The 12,433-nt window shown below is 53.1% G+C and overlaps 1 protein-coding gene across 20 annotated transcripts in view; it reads left to right on the top strand.

The window, feature by feature from the left end:
- Positions 1–12,433, top strand: part of AGAP1 (ArfGAP with GTPase domain, ankyrin repeat and PH domain 1) — a 549,180-nt gene that overhangs the window by 204,161 nt on the left and 332,586 nt on the right. The gene's annotated exons all lie outside the window — the stretch shown is intronic.

Raw genomic sequence — 12,433 nt, 5'->3', positions numbered from 1 at the left:
ATGGGGGTGGGGAGGGGAGGGCCTGTCAGAGCGCGGTGGGGGGGGGGGGGGGTCCCTGCATCGCCTGGCAGTGGGTCAGGGCAGTTGCTCTGTGAGTCTGGGGGCCCTCGTGAGAAGTGGCTGGTGTAGGAGCCTTCTGGAGGCAGTCGGGGAGGCCTGATGGGCCATTGCTGGAGCCTGGCTCTGGAGCGGGGTGTGGGGACGAGCTCTGGAGATTGGAGCTGACGGACCGATGGATGGAAGGAGCTGCGGGCACCATACGTCCAGGCTGCCCGTGGTTCGTCCGGGGCCCTGCGCCCTGGCACGCTCTCCGGCCTGGGCTGGCGCCCGACTGTGCCCCAGTGGCCGCTGCAAGCTAATCTCGTTCCGGGATGTTCCAGACGCAGCTTCCTGGGCCTTGCAAGGTCAGCTTTGGCCTCAGAGGCAGTGACACACAGGGACCCCCCCCCCCCCCCCCCCCCCCGTCCCCCATCAGTGAGGGTGCCCGGGGCAGTCCTGTCTCCTGCCAGGCCTCAGTGCAGCCCCACCCACGCTCCGTGCTGGCCACCTCAGGTGTTCTTGGGGACGAAAGCCTCCCTCTATCCAGGATGGAGACAGGCCTGGACGCAGAACCTCCTGGACTCCTTCCATTTAAGTAAATACACTGTTTCCATGGGACTGTAACAGTTCCGGAGAGAAGCTGGAAAACAGCCGTCTGAATCATAACGTGGACACTGTGCAGGCGTCGGCATCAGCATCAGAAACGGCAGAGGTGAGACGGACTCTCCAGCAGGGCTCCCTCACCCCTGCTCGGGCTGTTACGCCCATGAGTCGAAAGACTCGTTGCTTTTTTAAAGCTTTGTAAAAATAAGCCAATAAACACCCAGCAGGAAAGAATACGGCCCACAGCGCCTGATACGCTTATTACCTGGCCCTTTACAGAGACAGTTTGCTGACCCCTCACTCTGCAGAGCGTAGAAATGACGTCAGTTCGTTAAAACGTATAGGATTTCTTGGTTTCTCCGTAGGGTCCCATCTAACAGCAGCCTTTTTTAATTTCTTGAAGCAGATGCCTGGCTGATGATCAAAGAATGGTGAGGGAGCGTTCCTTAAAGATACTACTTTTACGTATTCGGTTCTAGGATTGCGTATTTTAAAATAGGGTTTACGTGCCGACAGCTTATGTCTTTAACGGGAGGTTATTTTCACACGGGTAACACTAGCTGAGAACAAGGAGTCTGAGGGACTGAGAGGCCAGCAGCCAGCGCCCCGGGAGCTGTGATCCCCCGCTCGCTCTCGCTCACGTCCTGACCCTCCAGCCCTCGACACGCACGTCAGGCCCCGGGGGTGTTGCCGGTCCAGGAAGCCTTGTTTAATATTCCGGGCCGGGAGTTTGTACCCAAATCTGCAGTGCTCTCTTACCTTTACCTTTTCTTAATGCCTAAAATAAATGTGCAAAATATTAAAAATAAAGCAACCACAAGTGTATTTTACCCCAAAGAAACAAATGTGCAAGACTAAATATACTTTGTTAGGTGTCACCACACAAGCTATTTCAGGGGCAGCAGTGGATGCTGGAATGTTCAGGCATGACCACAGCGGTGGGTACTGGAACATTTGTAATAAACAGTTTACTGATTTGCTCATAAATCAGCAGGGCCCGTCGTTATGTGACTGCTCTCTCTAGACGGCAGATTCGGGACCGGGCTCCCCAGCCCTGGCCCCATCCGCTCTGGGTTCTGGGGGCAGGCTCTGCACCTGCTCATGGTGCCCATCCCCCTCCCCCGCCCATCCCCCACCAAGCCTGGCCCTTCTTACCCGCTTCCTGTCCTGCCCGCTGTCCTTGACAGTAAGTCCGTGAGGGCACAGGTTCTGTCTTGTTCCCTCGCTCCCCGGCACCGACACTGTGCATGGCACCCGGTGGGGCTTGCTCATCAGTGCTAGTGGTGGTTCAGACCAGGGTTCGGTCCACCCCGTGCCAGGAGGAAACGCAGAATTGGCCAGGAAGCAAGTCCCAAGTGGAGCTGAAGGAAAGGATCACACATGGTGACACCCGCGACTCGCCTGCTGCTATGAGAACCAGAGTGTCGTCAGAGTGCAAATCGGATGCATTCTATCCCTTCGCTCCCTTATCACTCGCTCACGTGGAAGCCTGGCCTGAGGTTAGAAACACAACCTTATGCTTAGGTGAGAGTCTCTTCTGTTGGGAGAGACTCGGAGCATCTTCTCTGTCGCGCATTTGGAGAAACGCTGTAGAGGACTTGGTGTTTCGTGAGCTGTTTCGACTTTTGTCCCCCCGGGTCTTCTGGAACATGTGGAGTTAGGACCACGTACGGGACAAGTCTTGGTTCTCCTGTGCGAGTTGGAGCACCGTCTGTGGCCGTCTGGTTGCCGCTGCCTTGGTGCCCTCTGGTTTCACCGAGTTTGCAGGGTGAGCCCCTCTGAGTGTGAGTTTGCCTTTGGAAATCACAGAGCTGTCATTGTGACGTGGCGGTTTCTAGCTGGTGTGTGCGAGGCCCCTGTGACGTTTGAGGACCCTGACGGGCAGCTGGCGTGACCTAGCTGGTGCCCCCTCCCCATGGCCGCAGGGGCTGCCATTACCTGAGTTTTCACAGGAACCACTCAAGGTGGGGGCCCGGGGTTGGCCTCGGTGGCGGCTGTGCGTCTGTTCCCCTTTGTTGCCGGAAGCACCCGCACCCAACCTCACGACTTTGCAGATCGCCGGCTGGGCTCAGGGCGCTTGGAAGGAGCCGGGGTCCCTGCGTGTGCTGAGCTCTGCTGTCTGCCGTCCACTGCAGGTGCCTGACCCCTGGCACTGAGTTACTGGGGAAAATACCGAGTTCGTGGGAGGAGTGCAAGTGAGCTCTGGGCTCTGGGTCCTAGTTTCTCCAAATAGGAAAATCCCGAGTGTGTGGTGCCAGGGTGGACTGAGTAGGTCCGTGGGGGGGTAGGAGGGGCGGGCTCTGAGCCCAAGGGCCAGTCGAGTGCCGGAGGAGGTCTGGCTTGTGATGCCAGGGCTGGAAACAGAGGCCGGACCCAAGGCTAGAGGCCCGGGTGGTCGGCATTATGCCTGGAGCGTGCGGTGAGGGCAGGTGGGCGGGAAGTCACTCGCATGCACGGCGTTCCCCGCGTCTCAAAGCGGACCCCGGACACCTGCAGAAGGAGACCAGGTGCCTTGGGCTCTGTGGCCCCCTGCCTTCTTGGAGTTGATGACAGCCCAGAGCTGACCTTCTGGTGCTCTTATCACAGAGAACTTTGGGGGTGGGGTGGGGTGGAGGGATAGTACTATCATATTCTAAAGAGTGCTTTTGTGGGGTAGGGGGAACCAATAAAACTCAGTGAGAATGCTGCCGGCTCTGTCACCAGATCTCGAGAATGGGAGACTGGCCGGGGCCACCCACCCCACACACCTGCCCGGAGTTGCTAGGTTTATCTTAGCCTTCAAAACGACATCAGCTGGGGGAGAGAACTCTCCCGTAGGTTTCATATATTACACTGCTGGTGTACGTATCCCTCAGAGCCCTTGGAAGCTAAGAGTGAGGAAACGAGAACTTTTGAGTAGCAAAACCGCTTCCACAGACGTTTAATTTTCCACCTGCTGCCCGCGCAGCAGCTGCGGATTTCCACAGAGCCCCTGAGTGGGGCCCGTGGCACGTCGCGGGGGTCCACTGGTAGCACTGCTCGTCAGGGGCGGCAGAGGAGCTCTGTGCACACGAAAGAGTGCCTCAGCTTCTCCGGTTCCAGCGTCCTGTCTGCCTTTCCGGCCGGTTAATTTTGGTGCTGTGGGCGTGAGGTCAAGAAAACCTGAGCTGCACGAGTGACACTTCAAAGAAGTACCTTAGCGACCTGTGTGCTCTTTCAGGGTGCCCTTCCAGTGACTAGATCCCGGAGTGTTGAAGGAAAACGAATGGCTGTATTTTCACAGCCCCCACCTTGCAGTAACCAGAGTGAGTGCTCTCCTGGCGCAGAATCGTCCAGACGGGCCCCCCTACGTCACGGCCAGCACTGAACGCACCGTGACCTACCCCCGAGTCAGCCGGTGAACTGTTTTCAAGTGACTTCTGTCTCACGGAAGGCTGTCACCACACCTGTGCCCAGCTTGTTGGTCATGAGAAAGCGGGGCGTGTCCCGTAGCGTAGCAAGGCGCTCGTCCGCATAGATTTTAGGCGCAGACACGTGCAGGACGAGGTTTCTAAAAGGCCAGTCTGAAGCCGCCGCTCTCCTGACATTCCAAAAGGTGGGTGTCTGAGTTTACATCGGAGTTTGCTGGACACACTCAGATCTGTGTGCACCACGTGCTTGATTTGTTGTGAACTGTGATACAGTTCCAGAACCAGTTGTGCGTATATGAAAATGCTCATTGAATCGACCATGTAACAAACATTTGTTTTTAATGTTTGTTTGTTTTTGAGAGCGAGAGAGACAGAGTGCGAGCAGGGGAGAGGCAGAAAGACAGGGAAACACAGAGTCCAAAGCAGGAGGCCCCAGGCTCTGAGCTGTCAGCACAGAGCCTGACATGGGGCTCGAACCCACGAACCGTGAGATCATGACCTGAGCTGAGGTCAGACATTCAACCGACTGAACCACCCCGGCGCCCCAGATTGACCATTTTTAAAAGCCTGGCAGCCTCTCTGGACAGAAGGCCTTTTGAGTAGCTTTGAAACCCTGCTGCTTGCTGAGAAACCCCACCTTTGCTGGCTGGGGCAGTTTTTTGCCAGGGCCCCTGTTTTCTTACTTTGTTTTTTGTTTTTAATGTTTGCTTATTTTTGAGAGAGAGCACATTTGCACAAGCTAGGGAGGGGCAGAGAAAGAGAGGGGGAGAGAGAATCCCAAGCAGGCTCCGAGCTGTCCGTACAGAGCCCAACACAGGGCTCGAACTCACAAACCATGAGATCATGACCTGAGCTGAAACCAAGAGTTGGACGCTTAATGGACTGAGCCACCCAGGCGCCCCTGTTTTCTCATCTTTAAAGTGACGTGGAGGGTCTGTGTCACTTTTTCCTGGAACATCCTATGGTCTCTTGATCAGCAGATTCAGATCTTTTCTGCATTTGTGGAAAATTCCTTTGCATTTTATCTCTGAAGGGTCTCGTAGTTCTTTCTGGAGGAATTTGTTGTTAGCGGCCATATTTATCCTTTTGTCAGACTGGTCTGCCTTCCTGTCTGCTCACTTGTGCCCAAGGACTTTATCTCCAGCTTGCTGATCTCACTAGCTGTTTTATTTCAAGCTGTCTCTGTCAGAAACTCAGCTTTGAGCAGTGTCTCTTCTGTTCCGTATGTTTTTCAAGTCTTACTCATTTGTTCCAAAATGTTACGCTGGTTCTCAGTTCTAGAGGTTTCCATTTCATCTCCTATTGGAAATTCTCACCCCTGGCATTCGTGTCGTATGGAAAGCCTGTTCTTGAGCTGTGTTAGAGAGGGAAGCACTCGTGATGGGTTTCCTTCTGCTTTTTGAGTTTTGTTTTCATCTGCATTGGCTCTTGTGTTTTGCATGCTTCCTTCCTGTCTCCCTTGTCGCCTCCTCCCGTGTTTGCCCCCAGTAGTGTCTTTGCATGATGTCCTTACCATTTCTCCAGCCACCTGCTCCTTGGGCGTCTGCCCACACCTTCTCTCTGCTGAGACTAGTGCTGTCCTGGCTCTGCTCTGGGGTCCCCAACACTGGCTGGGGCCACTGAGAAGGCTTCTCTCATTCCAAGTCAGGTATGGGGTGTGGAGAGCCCCTGACCATCTGGTTTCCTGTGGTGGGAGTCACCCCCAGTCTGAGTGTCCTGCACCAGAGGGCTGGACAGCTCTGCCCACATTGCCACCAACCAGACCTCGGTCCTGCACGCAGATCCCCTGCAGGGAGGTGCTTCGGCCACCTCCCTGAGGCTGGATGTTATTTTCCTGGAGAATACAGTATAAATGCATCATCCTGCCCTTCCCGTCCCTTTCCTCTCCCCTCTCGGGGAACCACCTCCAAACCACGGTCACAGACGGGCTCTGCTTTTCCTGTGAATGTGCCAATGTCCTGATCCGGGCTCTCTGCACTCATGGGGTGGTGGGGGTGGTGGGGGGGGGGGTGGGGAGATGGAATACATATCGTCATTCCCCAGGGGCCCCCTGCATCCTGGAGTTCTTGTTGCCTCCAGAGAGCCTGAGGGCCGTTCACATCTGTGGCTGTGCTGCCACATTTCTTCCTCTGCCTTTTGGGGGGGCTGTTGTTGACCCCTGGGGTGGGGAGGGGGGTGGGAATTAGGAGCCCTGTCCTGCCCAGCCCCGGAGTCTTCCTTCTCATCTTAGGGCCACTGTTTTCGAGGTTTTATTATGAAGCTACACCTCTTTTCTCAGTGGACAGTGAATGCTCTTCCTCCTGCTGCTTCGTTTCCTCCCTTTGTTTTATTAGGAGTAAAGAGACAGAAATTCGGTGATAGCGAAGTTCAAATCTGCCATGTTAATCTAGAACTTCGACTTCTTTCCTGATCTTCCTTTGTTATTTTTCTCAGATCTGGGTGAAATGAAGTCATGGGAGACCACGGCCTGCCCAAGGAAACACCCATGTCCATGTTTAACCCTCCTTTTCCTGGAGTCCTGACCCTGAGCGTTTACCCAGGGAAGGACTTACCAACCACCTCAGTCATCCTTGTCGCTGGTCCGTGGCTGTAGTTGCTACTTTTTTTTTTTTTTTTTTTTTGTAAACAATGTAGGTTTTAAAAAAAATTGGCAGAGGCAATGAAATCTGACTCTGTTAAATTTTGTAAACTAATACGTTACCAATGGAACTTTTTTCCTAGCATAAAAATAATACACGGTCCAAACAAAATTCCTTTTAAATGTCACAGTACAAAACCTCTGTATAAACCTCCATGTTAATAAGTTGCTGCCTTTGGTATCTTCATCACACTTCAAAAGACAAAGTTAACTTTAAAAAATTCCTGGCATGTTCACGATGAATTTTTTTAATGTTCTCCCAGGGAGAAATAAAAAGTCTTTTTCAAAGTGTCCTTCTCATTCCACTTGTCTTAAATAATTAGGAAACAATAAAATTTGCGGATATTCGTTCTGTCGGGGCCATGCGGAGAAGAACACTTCAGGCGAATGTTAGGAAGGTTTTCATGGCCGAGAATGTCTGCGTGGTGAGCACAGGGGGCTCAGTCCCTGATGTGTGTCCCAGCCCGAGCCACAGCCCGTGATTGCTGACCAGCCCCGAGGCCAGCTTGTGCCTCTGGGAAGCCTCGGATCCCAGCCACGTCCTTATCAGAGGCTAGGACGATGCCCCTCCCCTTTCCCTTGGAAAAGGGAAATGATATACTCTACAGATGCAGATTGAAAGTCAAAAATCATTTTCATCCTTTGCCAAAGCATGAAAAAGTGAAGATTAAAATCCACGTGAGAAAAACAAACAAACAAACAAACACGGTGAGCAGTTTTCTGTTTAGTGCTCTCAGTACAGGGCTGATCTTGGAGCTGTGGGCAGAGCAAGGACGGGGCCATCCCCCGTGTTCCCAGGTGGCCCCTGGGTGCTGGGAGATGCCGCAAAGGCTGCGAGGCTCATCTGTGGCCTGGGTGGTGTCACGTGCACCCTGTCTGAGCAGAATCTCACGTGGGAGAGAGGAGTGCAGGGATCTCTGGGCACATCTGGGTTTGGGTTTCCTTCCTGCCACGCGCTGGCCTGGGGGCTTGGTCAGCGTCTGACCTTTTCCTCCCCGGGGACACGAGGATGTCAGCAGTGATGTTTGTGTCCTCGGCAGCAGCGGAGACCACGTGGGAAGAGGAGTGCTTTGTGATCTATCGCGTGTTCTAGGTCTCTGTTATTAGCATTGCTTTCTCTCGCTCAGAGAACTGTTAACGATACATTAATAGCTTTCAGTCCCATCAGACAAGATGATAGAAACAGAAATGTCAAATATCTGTTGCCAGTGATCACTCCCAAGAAAGCTTCTTTTTAATAGGAAAATTTAGTTTGCTTTTTTTCCCCCCTTAAAGCAGAATGACAACACAGATGAGCACTTAGACCTCTCCGTGTAAATCACCCTCCACTGTAGATCGATCCCACCTACCGTGAATTAAATATTAGAAGGAACCCAGGTCCTGCTCAGGACCAGTTGTTTTACTCACCCTAAGCATCCCAAATTTAAAACTGGTTCCCAGGATCGAGAGCGGGACTCAGTTTCAATCTTGAGACCTTTAGAGTAATTGATCACGTTGGATAGTAAGAGACTTCCTCGAGTCTTTTTGAAAGACGTTTAGAATTGCCATATTCCTGGTGTGCTGTTCACAACACACGTACATCCGCGTCCCTGTTCTTGGGAGGTACAGTCAGGTCCGCCTCTTACCCATTTTGGGAAGAAATGAAGGGGACTCGCTTAAGAACGCAAGCTCAAGGGCACACAGAGGCAAACAGGGAAGTTTTCTGGGAAGCCTGAAAACCTGCCTTTGGGTGAACCAGAGAAATCCCTAAATCGCACGTGAGGTTGAGTTCGGACAAGAAGAGCCACACGTCTCTGCCGAGTGCTTAACGTGGTGCCGCTTCCCCCTGGTGGCCTCGCTACATCTTTGGAAGGAATGGACATAAGGGACGAGGGGCATCAGTTTTCTGTTCTCGTGGAGATGTCCTCACGGGAACGGGGCCCTGGTGCCACGGTAGGGCCGGCAGATCAGCAGCTGTGTGTGGGCTCTGTGGCCCCCAGGGTCGGCTCTCCCCTGCCCCCAGCGCCCTCTGCACCTGTAGACAGGTGTGCCGGGCCAGACACCTGTTGATGGTTTCCACTACGAGGTCAGGTTGGGGGACACTTTGGAAAAGTAACAGTAACTTGATGTTACATCACGATACCCGGCAGCCCCAGAAAGCTGAGCGGCATCCGCATAATAAATTTATCGTGTTGGCTGCGGGGAAGACTGGGCACTGAGTGCTAGGAACACAGAATTGGGTCGCGTAGACCTGTAGGAAAGTAATTGGAAATTGGAATATAAAACAGGCATCAACAAATCTACATGAAAAGCGAAGTAGGTTGTAGTGTTGGTGGTGCCCTCTAAGATTTTGGGAGGAAAAGATCTGATGCCTGGGACCAGGCGGTGTGTTCGAATGTAAGTAGCAAGAGTGGTGGCCTCTGCTGAATGCGGACCAGTGCGGAGCAACACGGTTTCCTCCTGAGGCTTTGCCCCTTTGTTTCTAAAGTAAACGGTAGAGGGGTGCCCGGCCGGCTCAGTCGCTACAGCTTAGGACTCTTGATCTCAGGGTTGTGAGTTCAAGCCCCACATTGGGTGTAGAGATTACTTTAAAAAAATAAGATAAAATCTTAAAAAAAAAAAAATCCGTAGAAAATGAGCTTTATTTCCATGCCAGACCACGCCTCCCCAGTACACAGTGGCCCCATGCTAGTCGAGTCTCCTGAGGATCAGTGGTAGGAGCTTATTTATCTATCACTTTTATTGATCCCGTTCTTAATGCTTAAGCACCTGGCTGAATTTTATCTAATTGTTAAATCTTCAGGTTCATGGCAAATGCATAGGAGTATTTAATCTCTTTTCCTGAGGTATGTATAGATAGTACCAGGAAAAATAACATAAGCCAATCACGGTAGCTAATATGTGTAGTTGTAAAGTATTGAAAAGACATACTAATTATATATCTGGGTGGGGGGGAAGATGTAAAGTGATTTTAGAATTGGGAGGGGTCTTTCCGGGTGGAAGAAAGGATCACCCCTCCTTTTAGAAAGTCTAGAGTCCTTTGCTGAGGTTACAAAGACAGAGATTATAGAGGAACAAACAGAGGGGTCGGTGCAAACCCTTCTTGACTTGAATACGATGATGGAACCATCTGGAAGCATCATTTGTGAACAAGGCTCCACAAACACACATGAAGAGAACAAAAGAGTTGGTGTGAAATTCACCCCCCAGGTGCTATGGAGCAGGGCGTCCAAGGGGGAGGTCCTCAGTCAGCCCCACGCCGTTCCGGGAGGACCGCTGGTGCTGATGCCCAGCGGGTTCTTGCTCCCTGGAGAGGTGGGGGAGGCAGCTGGGCGGCGGAGGGATGCTGGGACTTGGGGAGCGGGTGTGGTCCCAGGGACGGGCTCCGCTGCTCCCTTCCTGCCCGGAGACGACCCGGACTAGTGAGGAATCGGGTGTGTGTGGCCAGGATGCCCAGGGCAGGCCTCTGTGCACTTGGGTGCTGGGGGCTCAGGGCCTGCTGGCGGGGAGGCAGGGTCCCAGGGCGAGCGTGGGCTCGGGGCCAGCTCTGCGGCGTTGTGCGGTTCCCTCAGGTTGTGGGGTGCTGTGGGGTGGGCCTGAGGCTGAGAGCAGGCGTGAGGCAGGCAGGAAACTCGTGCGGAAACCTAGCTGAGAAGCCTAGGTGATTTCAATGAATATGGACAGTTAGGATGGAGAGAACAAAGGGTGTTTTGAAATGCTCTGGGGATAAGCTGGGTGGAGAGAGAGAGTGTGCGAACTCATTCTGGGGGATGGCGGACCACCAGGACAGAAACTTGGCATCGGAGGATATTTTAGCTTGCCAGGGCGGCTGTAACAATGGGCCACGAACTGGGGCGCTCGGCACAACGTAGATTTGTTCTCCCGCCATACTGGAGGCCAGAAGTCCGAGCTCACGAGACAGACCTGATCCAGGCCGGTCTCCTGGCTTCTCGTGGTTTGGGGGCATCTTTGGTGTTTCTTGGCTTACAAAGCCCCTGCCTTAATCTTCACCAAAATTTCCCCTTTCCTAAAGGCACCAGTCATTGGTTAAGGGGCCCATCCTGTGCTAGTGTGAGCTCTTAACGCCTCACATGTGCAGTGGATTTATTTGCAACTAAGATCACATTCTGAGGCACTGGGTGTTAGGACTTCAGCGTGTGAATTGGGGGGTGCCCAGCTCCACCCATAATGGCAGTAATGCGCTGCATGAAATTGATGTGGCTCTTTTAGGATGTGATAATTAGCCACTTGCAGATTGCGGGATGCTTGATGATCACCGGGGTTTTTAAAATACCCGCTGGGACACCCAAGGGTGCCATGCCGCTCGGCCCCCGTGCCCACCAAGAAACCGCTCGTCTCAGTTTCCCTGAGCACAGGCAGAACTCTGTGGCCGAAAGGACATGCAAGGTGCCGCCCAGACCAGTCCCTCCCAGCAGAGGGCCCCGCTGATGTGACATCACATGACCTGCCTTGAAACCACTCAGCTGCGAGCACAAATATTTTCCTGTGATGTGAGGGCTTTAAAAACGTGCATCAGATCTTCTCTCGGCAGACTTGGTCTGAAGTGCACCGTTAGCTCAGGCAGGTTCGCGGTGACTGTCACCCTCATTCAGGAGCCTGGATCGAGGCACCAGGAACCAGAGGAGAGATTTTTGAATTTGTAAACAAATACCTGTTGGTTTTCCCGTGTCGCGCTCAGTATGACCTGTCAGACCTCTGGCAACAAGAGGGGAAGAAAAAGGCTTTTCCCCCAGTACAGATTTCCCATCTAACATTGTGTTTTCACAAAAGGCTGAATTCAGTTCATCTCACCAAGAAATAGCAGGTTCTTTTAAGTTGTAGAAAATACAGAAGTGATATTACTATTGCAACGTGGGCTAACTTTTCTATTGCAAGTAGGTTTATTAAACGTTAAGTGTGTCTTTTATAAAAGCGCGTGATGACCCTTGGCAGAAACTTTGAATAACGCTAGTAGTAATTGCCAATGGCACTGCCCTTCAGGCGGGCGCCTGCCCGCTGGATGAGGTGGTCCCATTTTACAGCTGGGGACACTGAGGTAGAGAGAGAGGTGAATAAGGGAGGCCGGGTCCCCCAGGTAGTGCACGGCAGCATCAGCATTGCAGTCTTGTGGCCGTGTCGCACCGGGCGGGTCGGGGGCTTCTGTGCCACACGCTTCCTGGCTCACCTTGTAGTCATGACAGCTCAGCTGGGAAAAGGGTGCCGTACTCGTTTACCTACAAGGAGTCTGTGATTTGGGGACCGGAAGTCATCGGCTAGTCTTCCGACAGGCGCAGACACGCCTGTTCCCTTCTCTGTCCTCTGCCCTCTTTCTTCAGTGTCGTGCCCACGCAGGGGATCAGAATGGGAGTTTGTGTTTGATCTGAATGTTGGAAGGTTTTCTTCGGTTTTTCTTATGGGAGCAGACTGAACACCAGATAAAGCAGGTGTGTTGTACGTGTTGCATCGGTGCCCGGAAGGGAGTGGGTGTGTGCGTCTGTGTGCGTGTGCGTCTGTGTGCGCGCACATCTGTCTGTGCACACACGTGTGCTCGCTTTGGAAGATGAGCCCACCCGGAGCCGATGCGACCCCTGGAGGCGGAGGGCGGACACACAGCCTCTGGGCCGGGGAAGCTCTGCCCCCCTGGTTCTCCAGGGGGTGGTCATTTGGGGGTGTAGGTGGCGTTTCTGGAAGGTGTCTGTGCCAAGGCCTGAAAATGAGAGCAGGCAGTGATGATGTGTTCCTCTCTCAAAAACAAGAAATCAGAATCCTGCTGAGGGTTAGCTAG

This window comes from Neofelis nebulosa, chromosome 2 (assembly GCF_028018385.1).
Source record: "Neofelis nebulosa isolate mNeoNeb1 chromosome 2, mNeoNeb1.pri, whole genome shotgun sequence".
In the NCBI taxonomy this organism is placed as follows: domain Eukaryota; kingdom Metazoa; phylum Chordata; class Mammalia; order Carnivora; family Felidae; genus Neofelis; species Neofelis nebulosa.
Note: the sequence above shows the minus strand (reverse complement) of the source record. Positions and strands in the feature narration are given on the sequence as shown.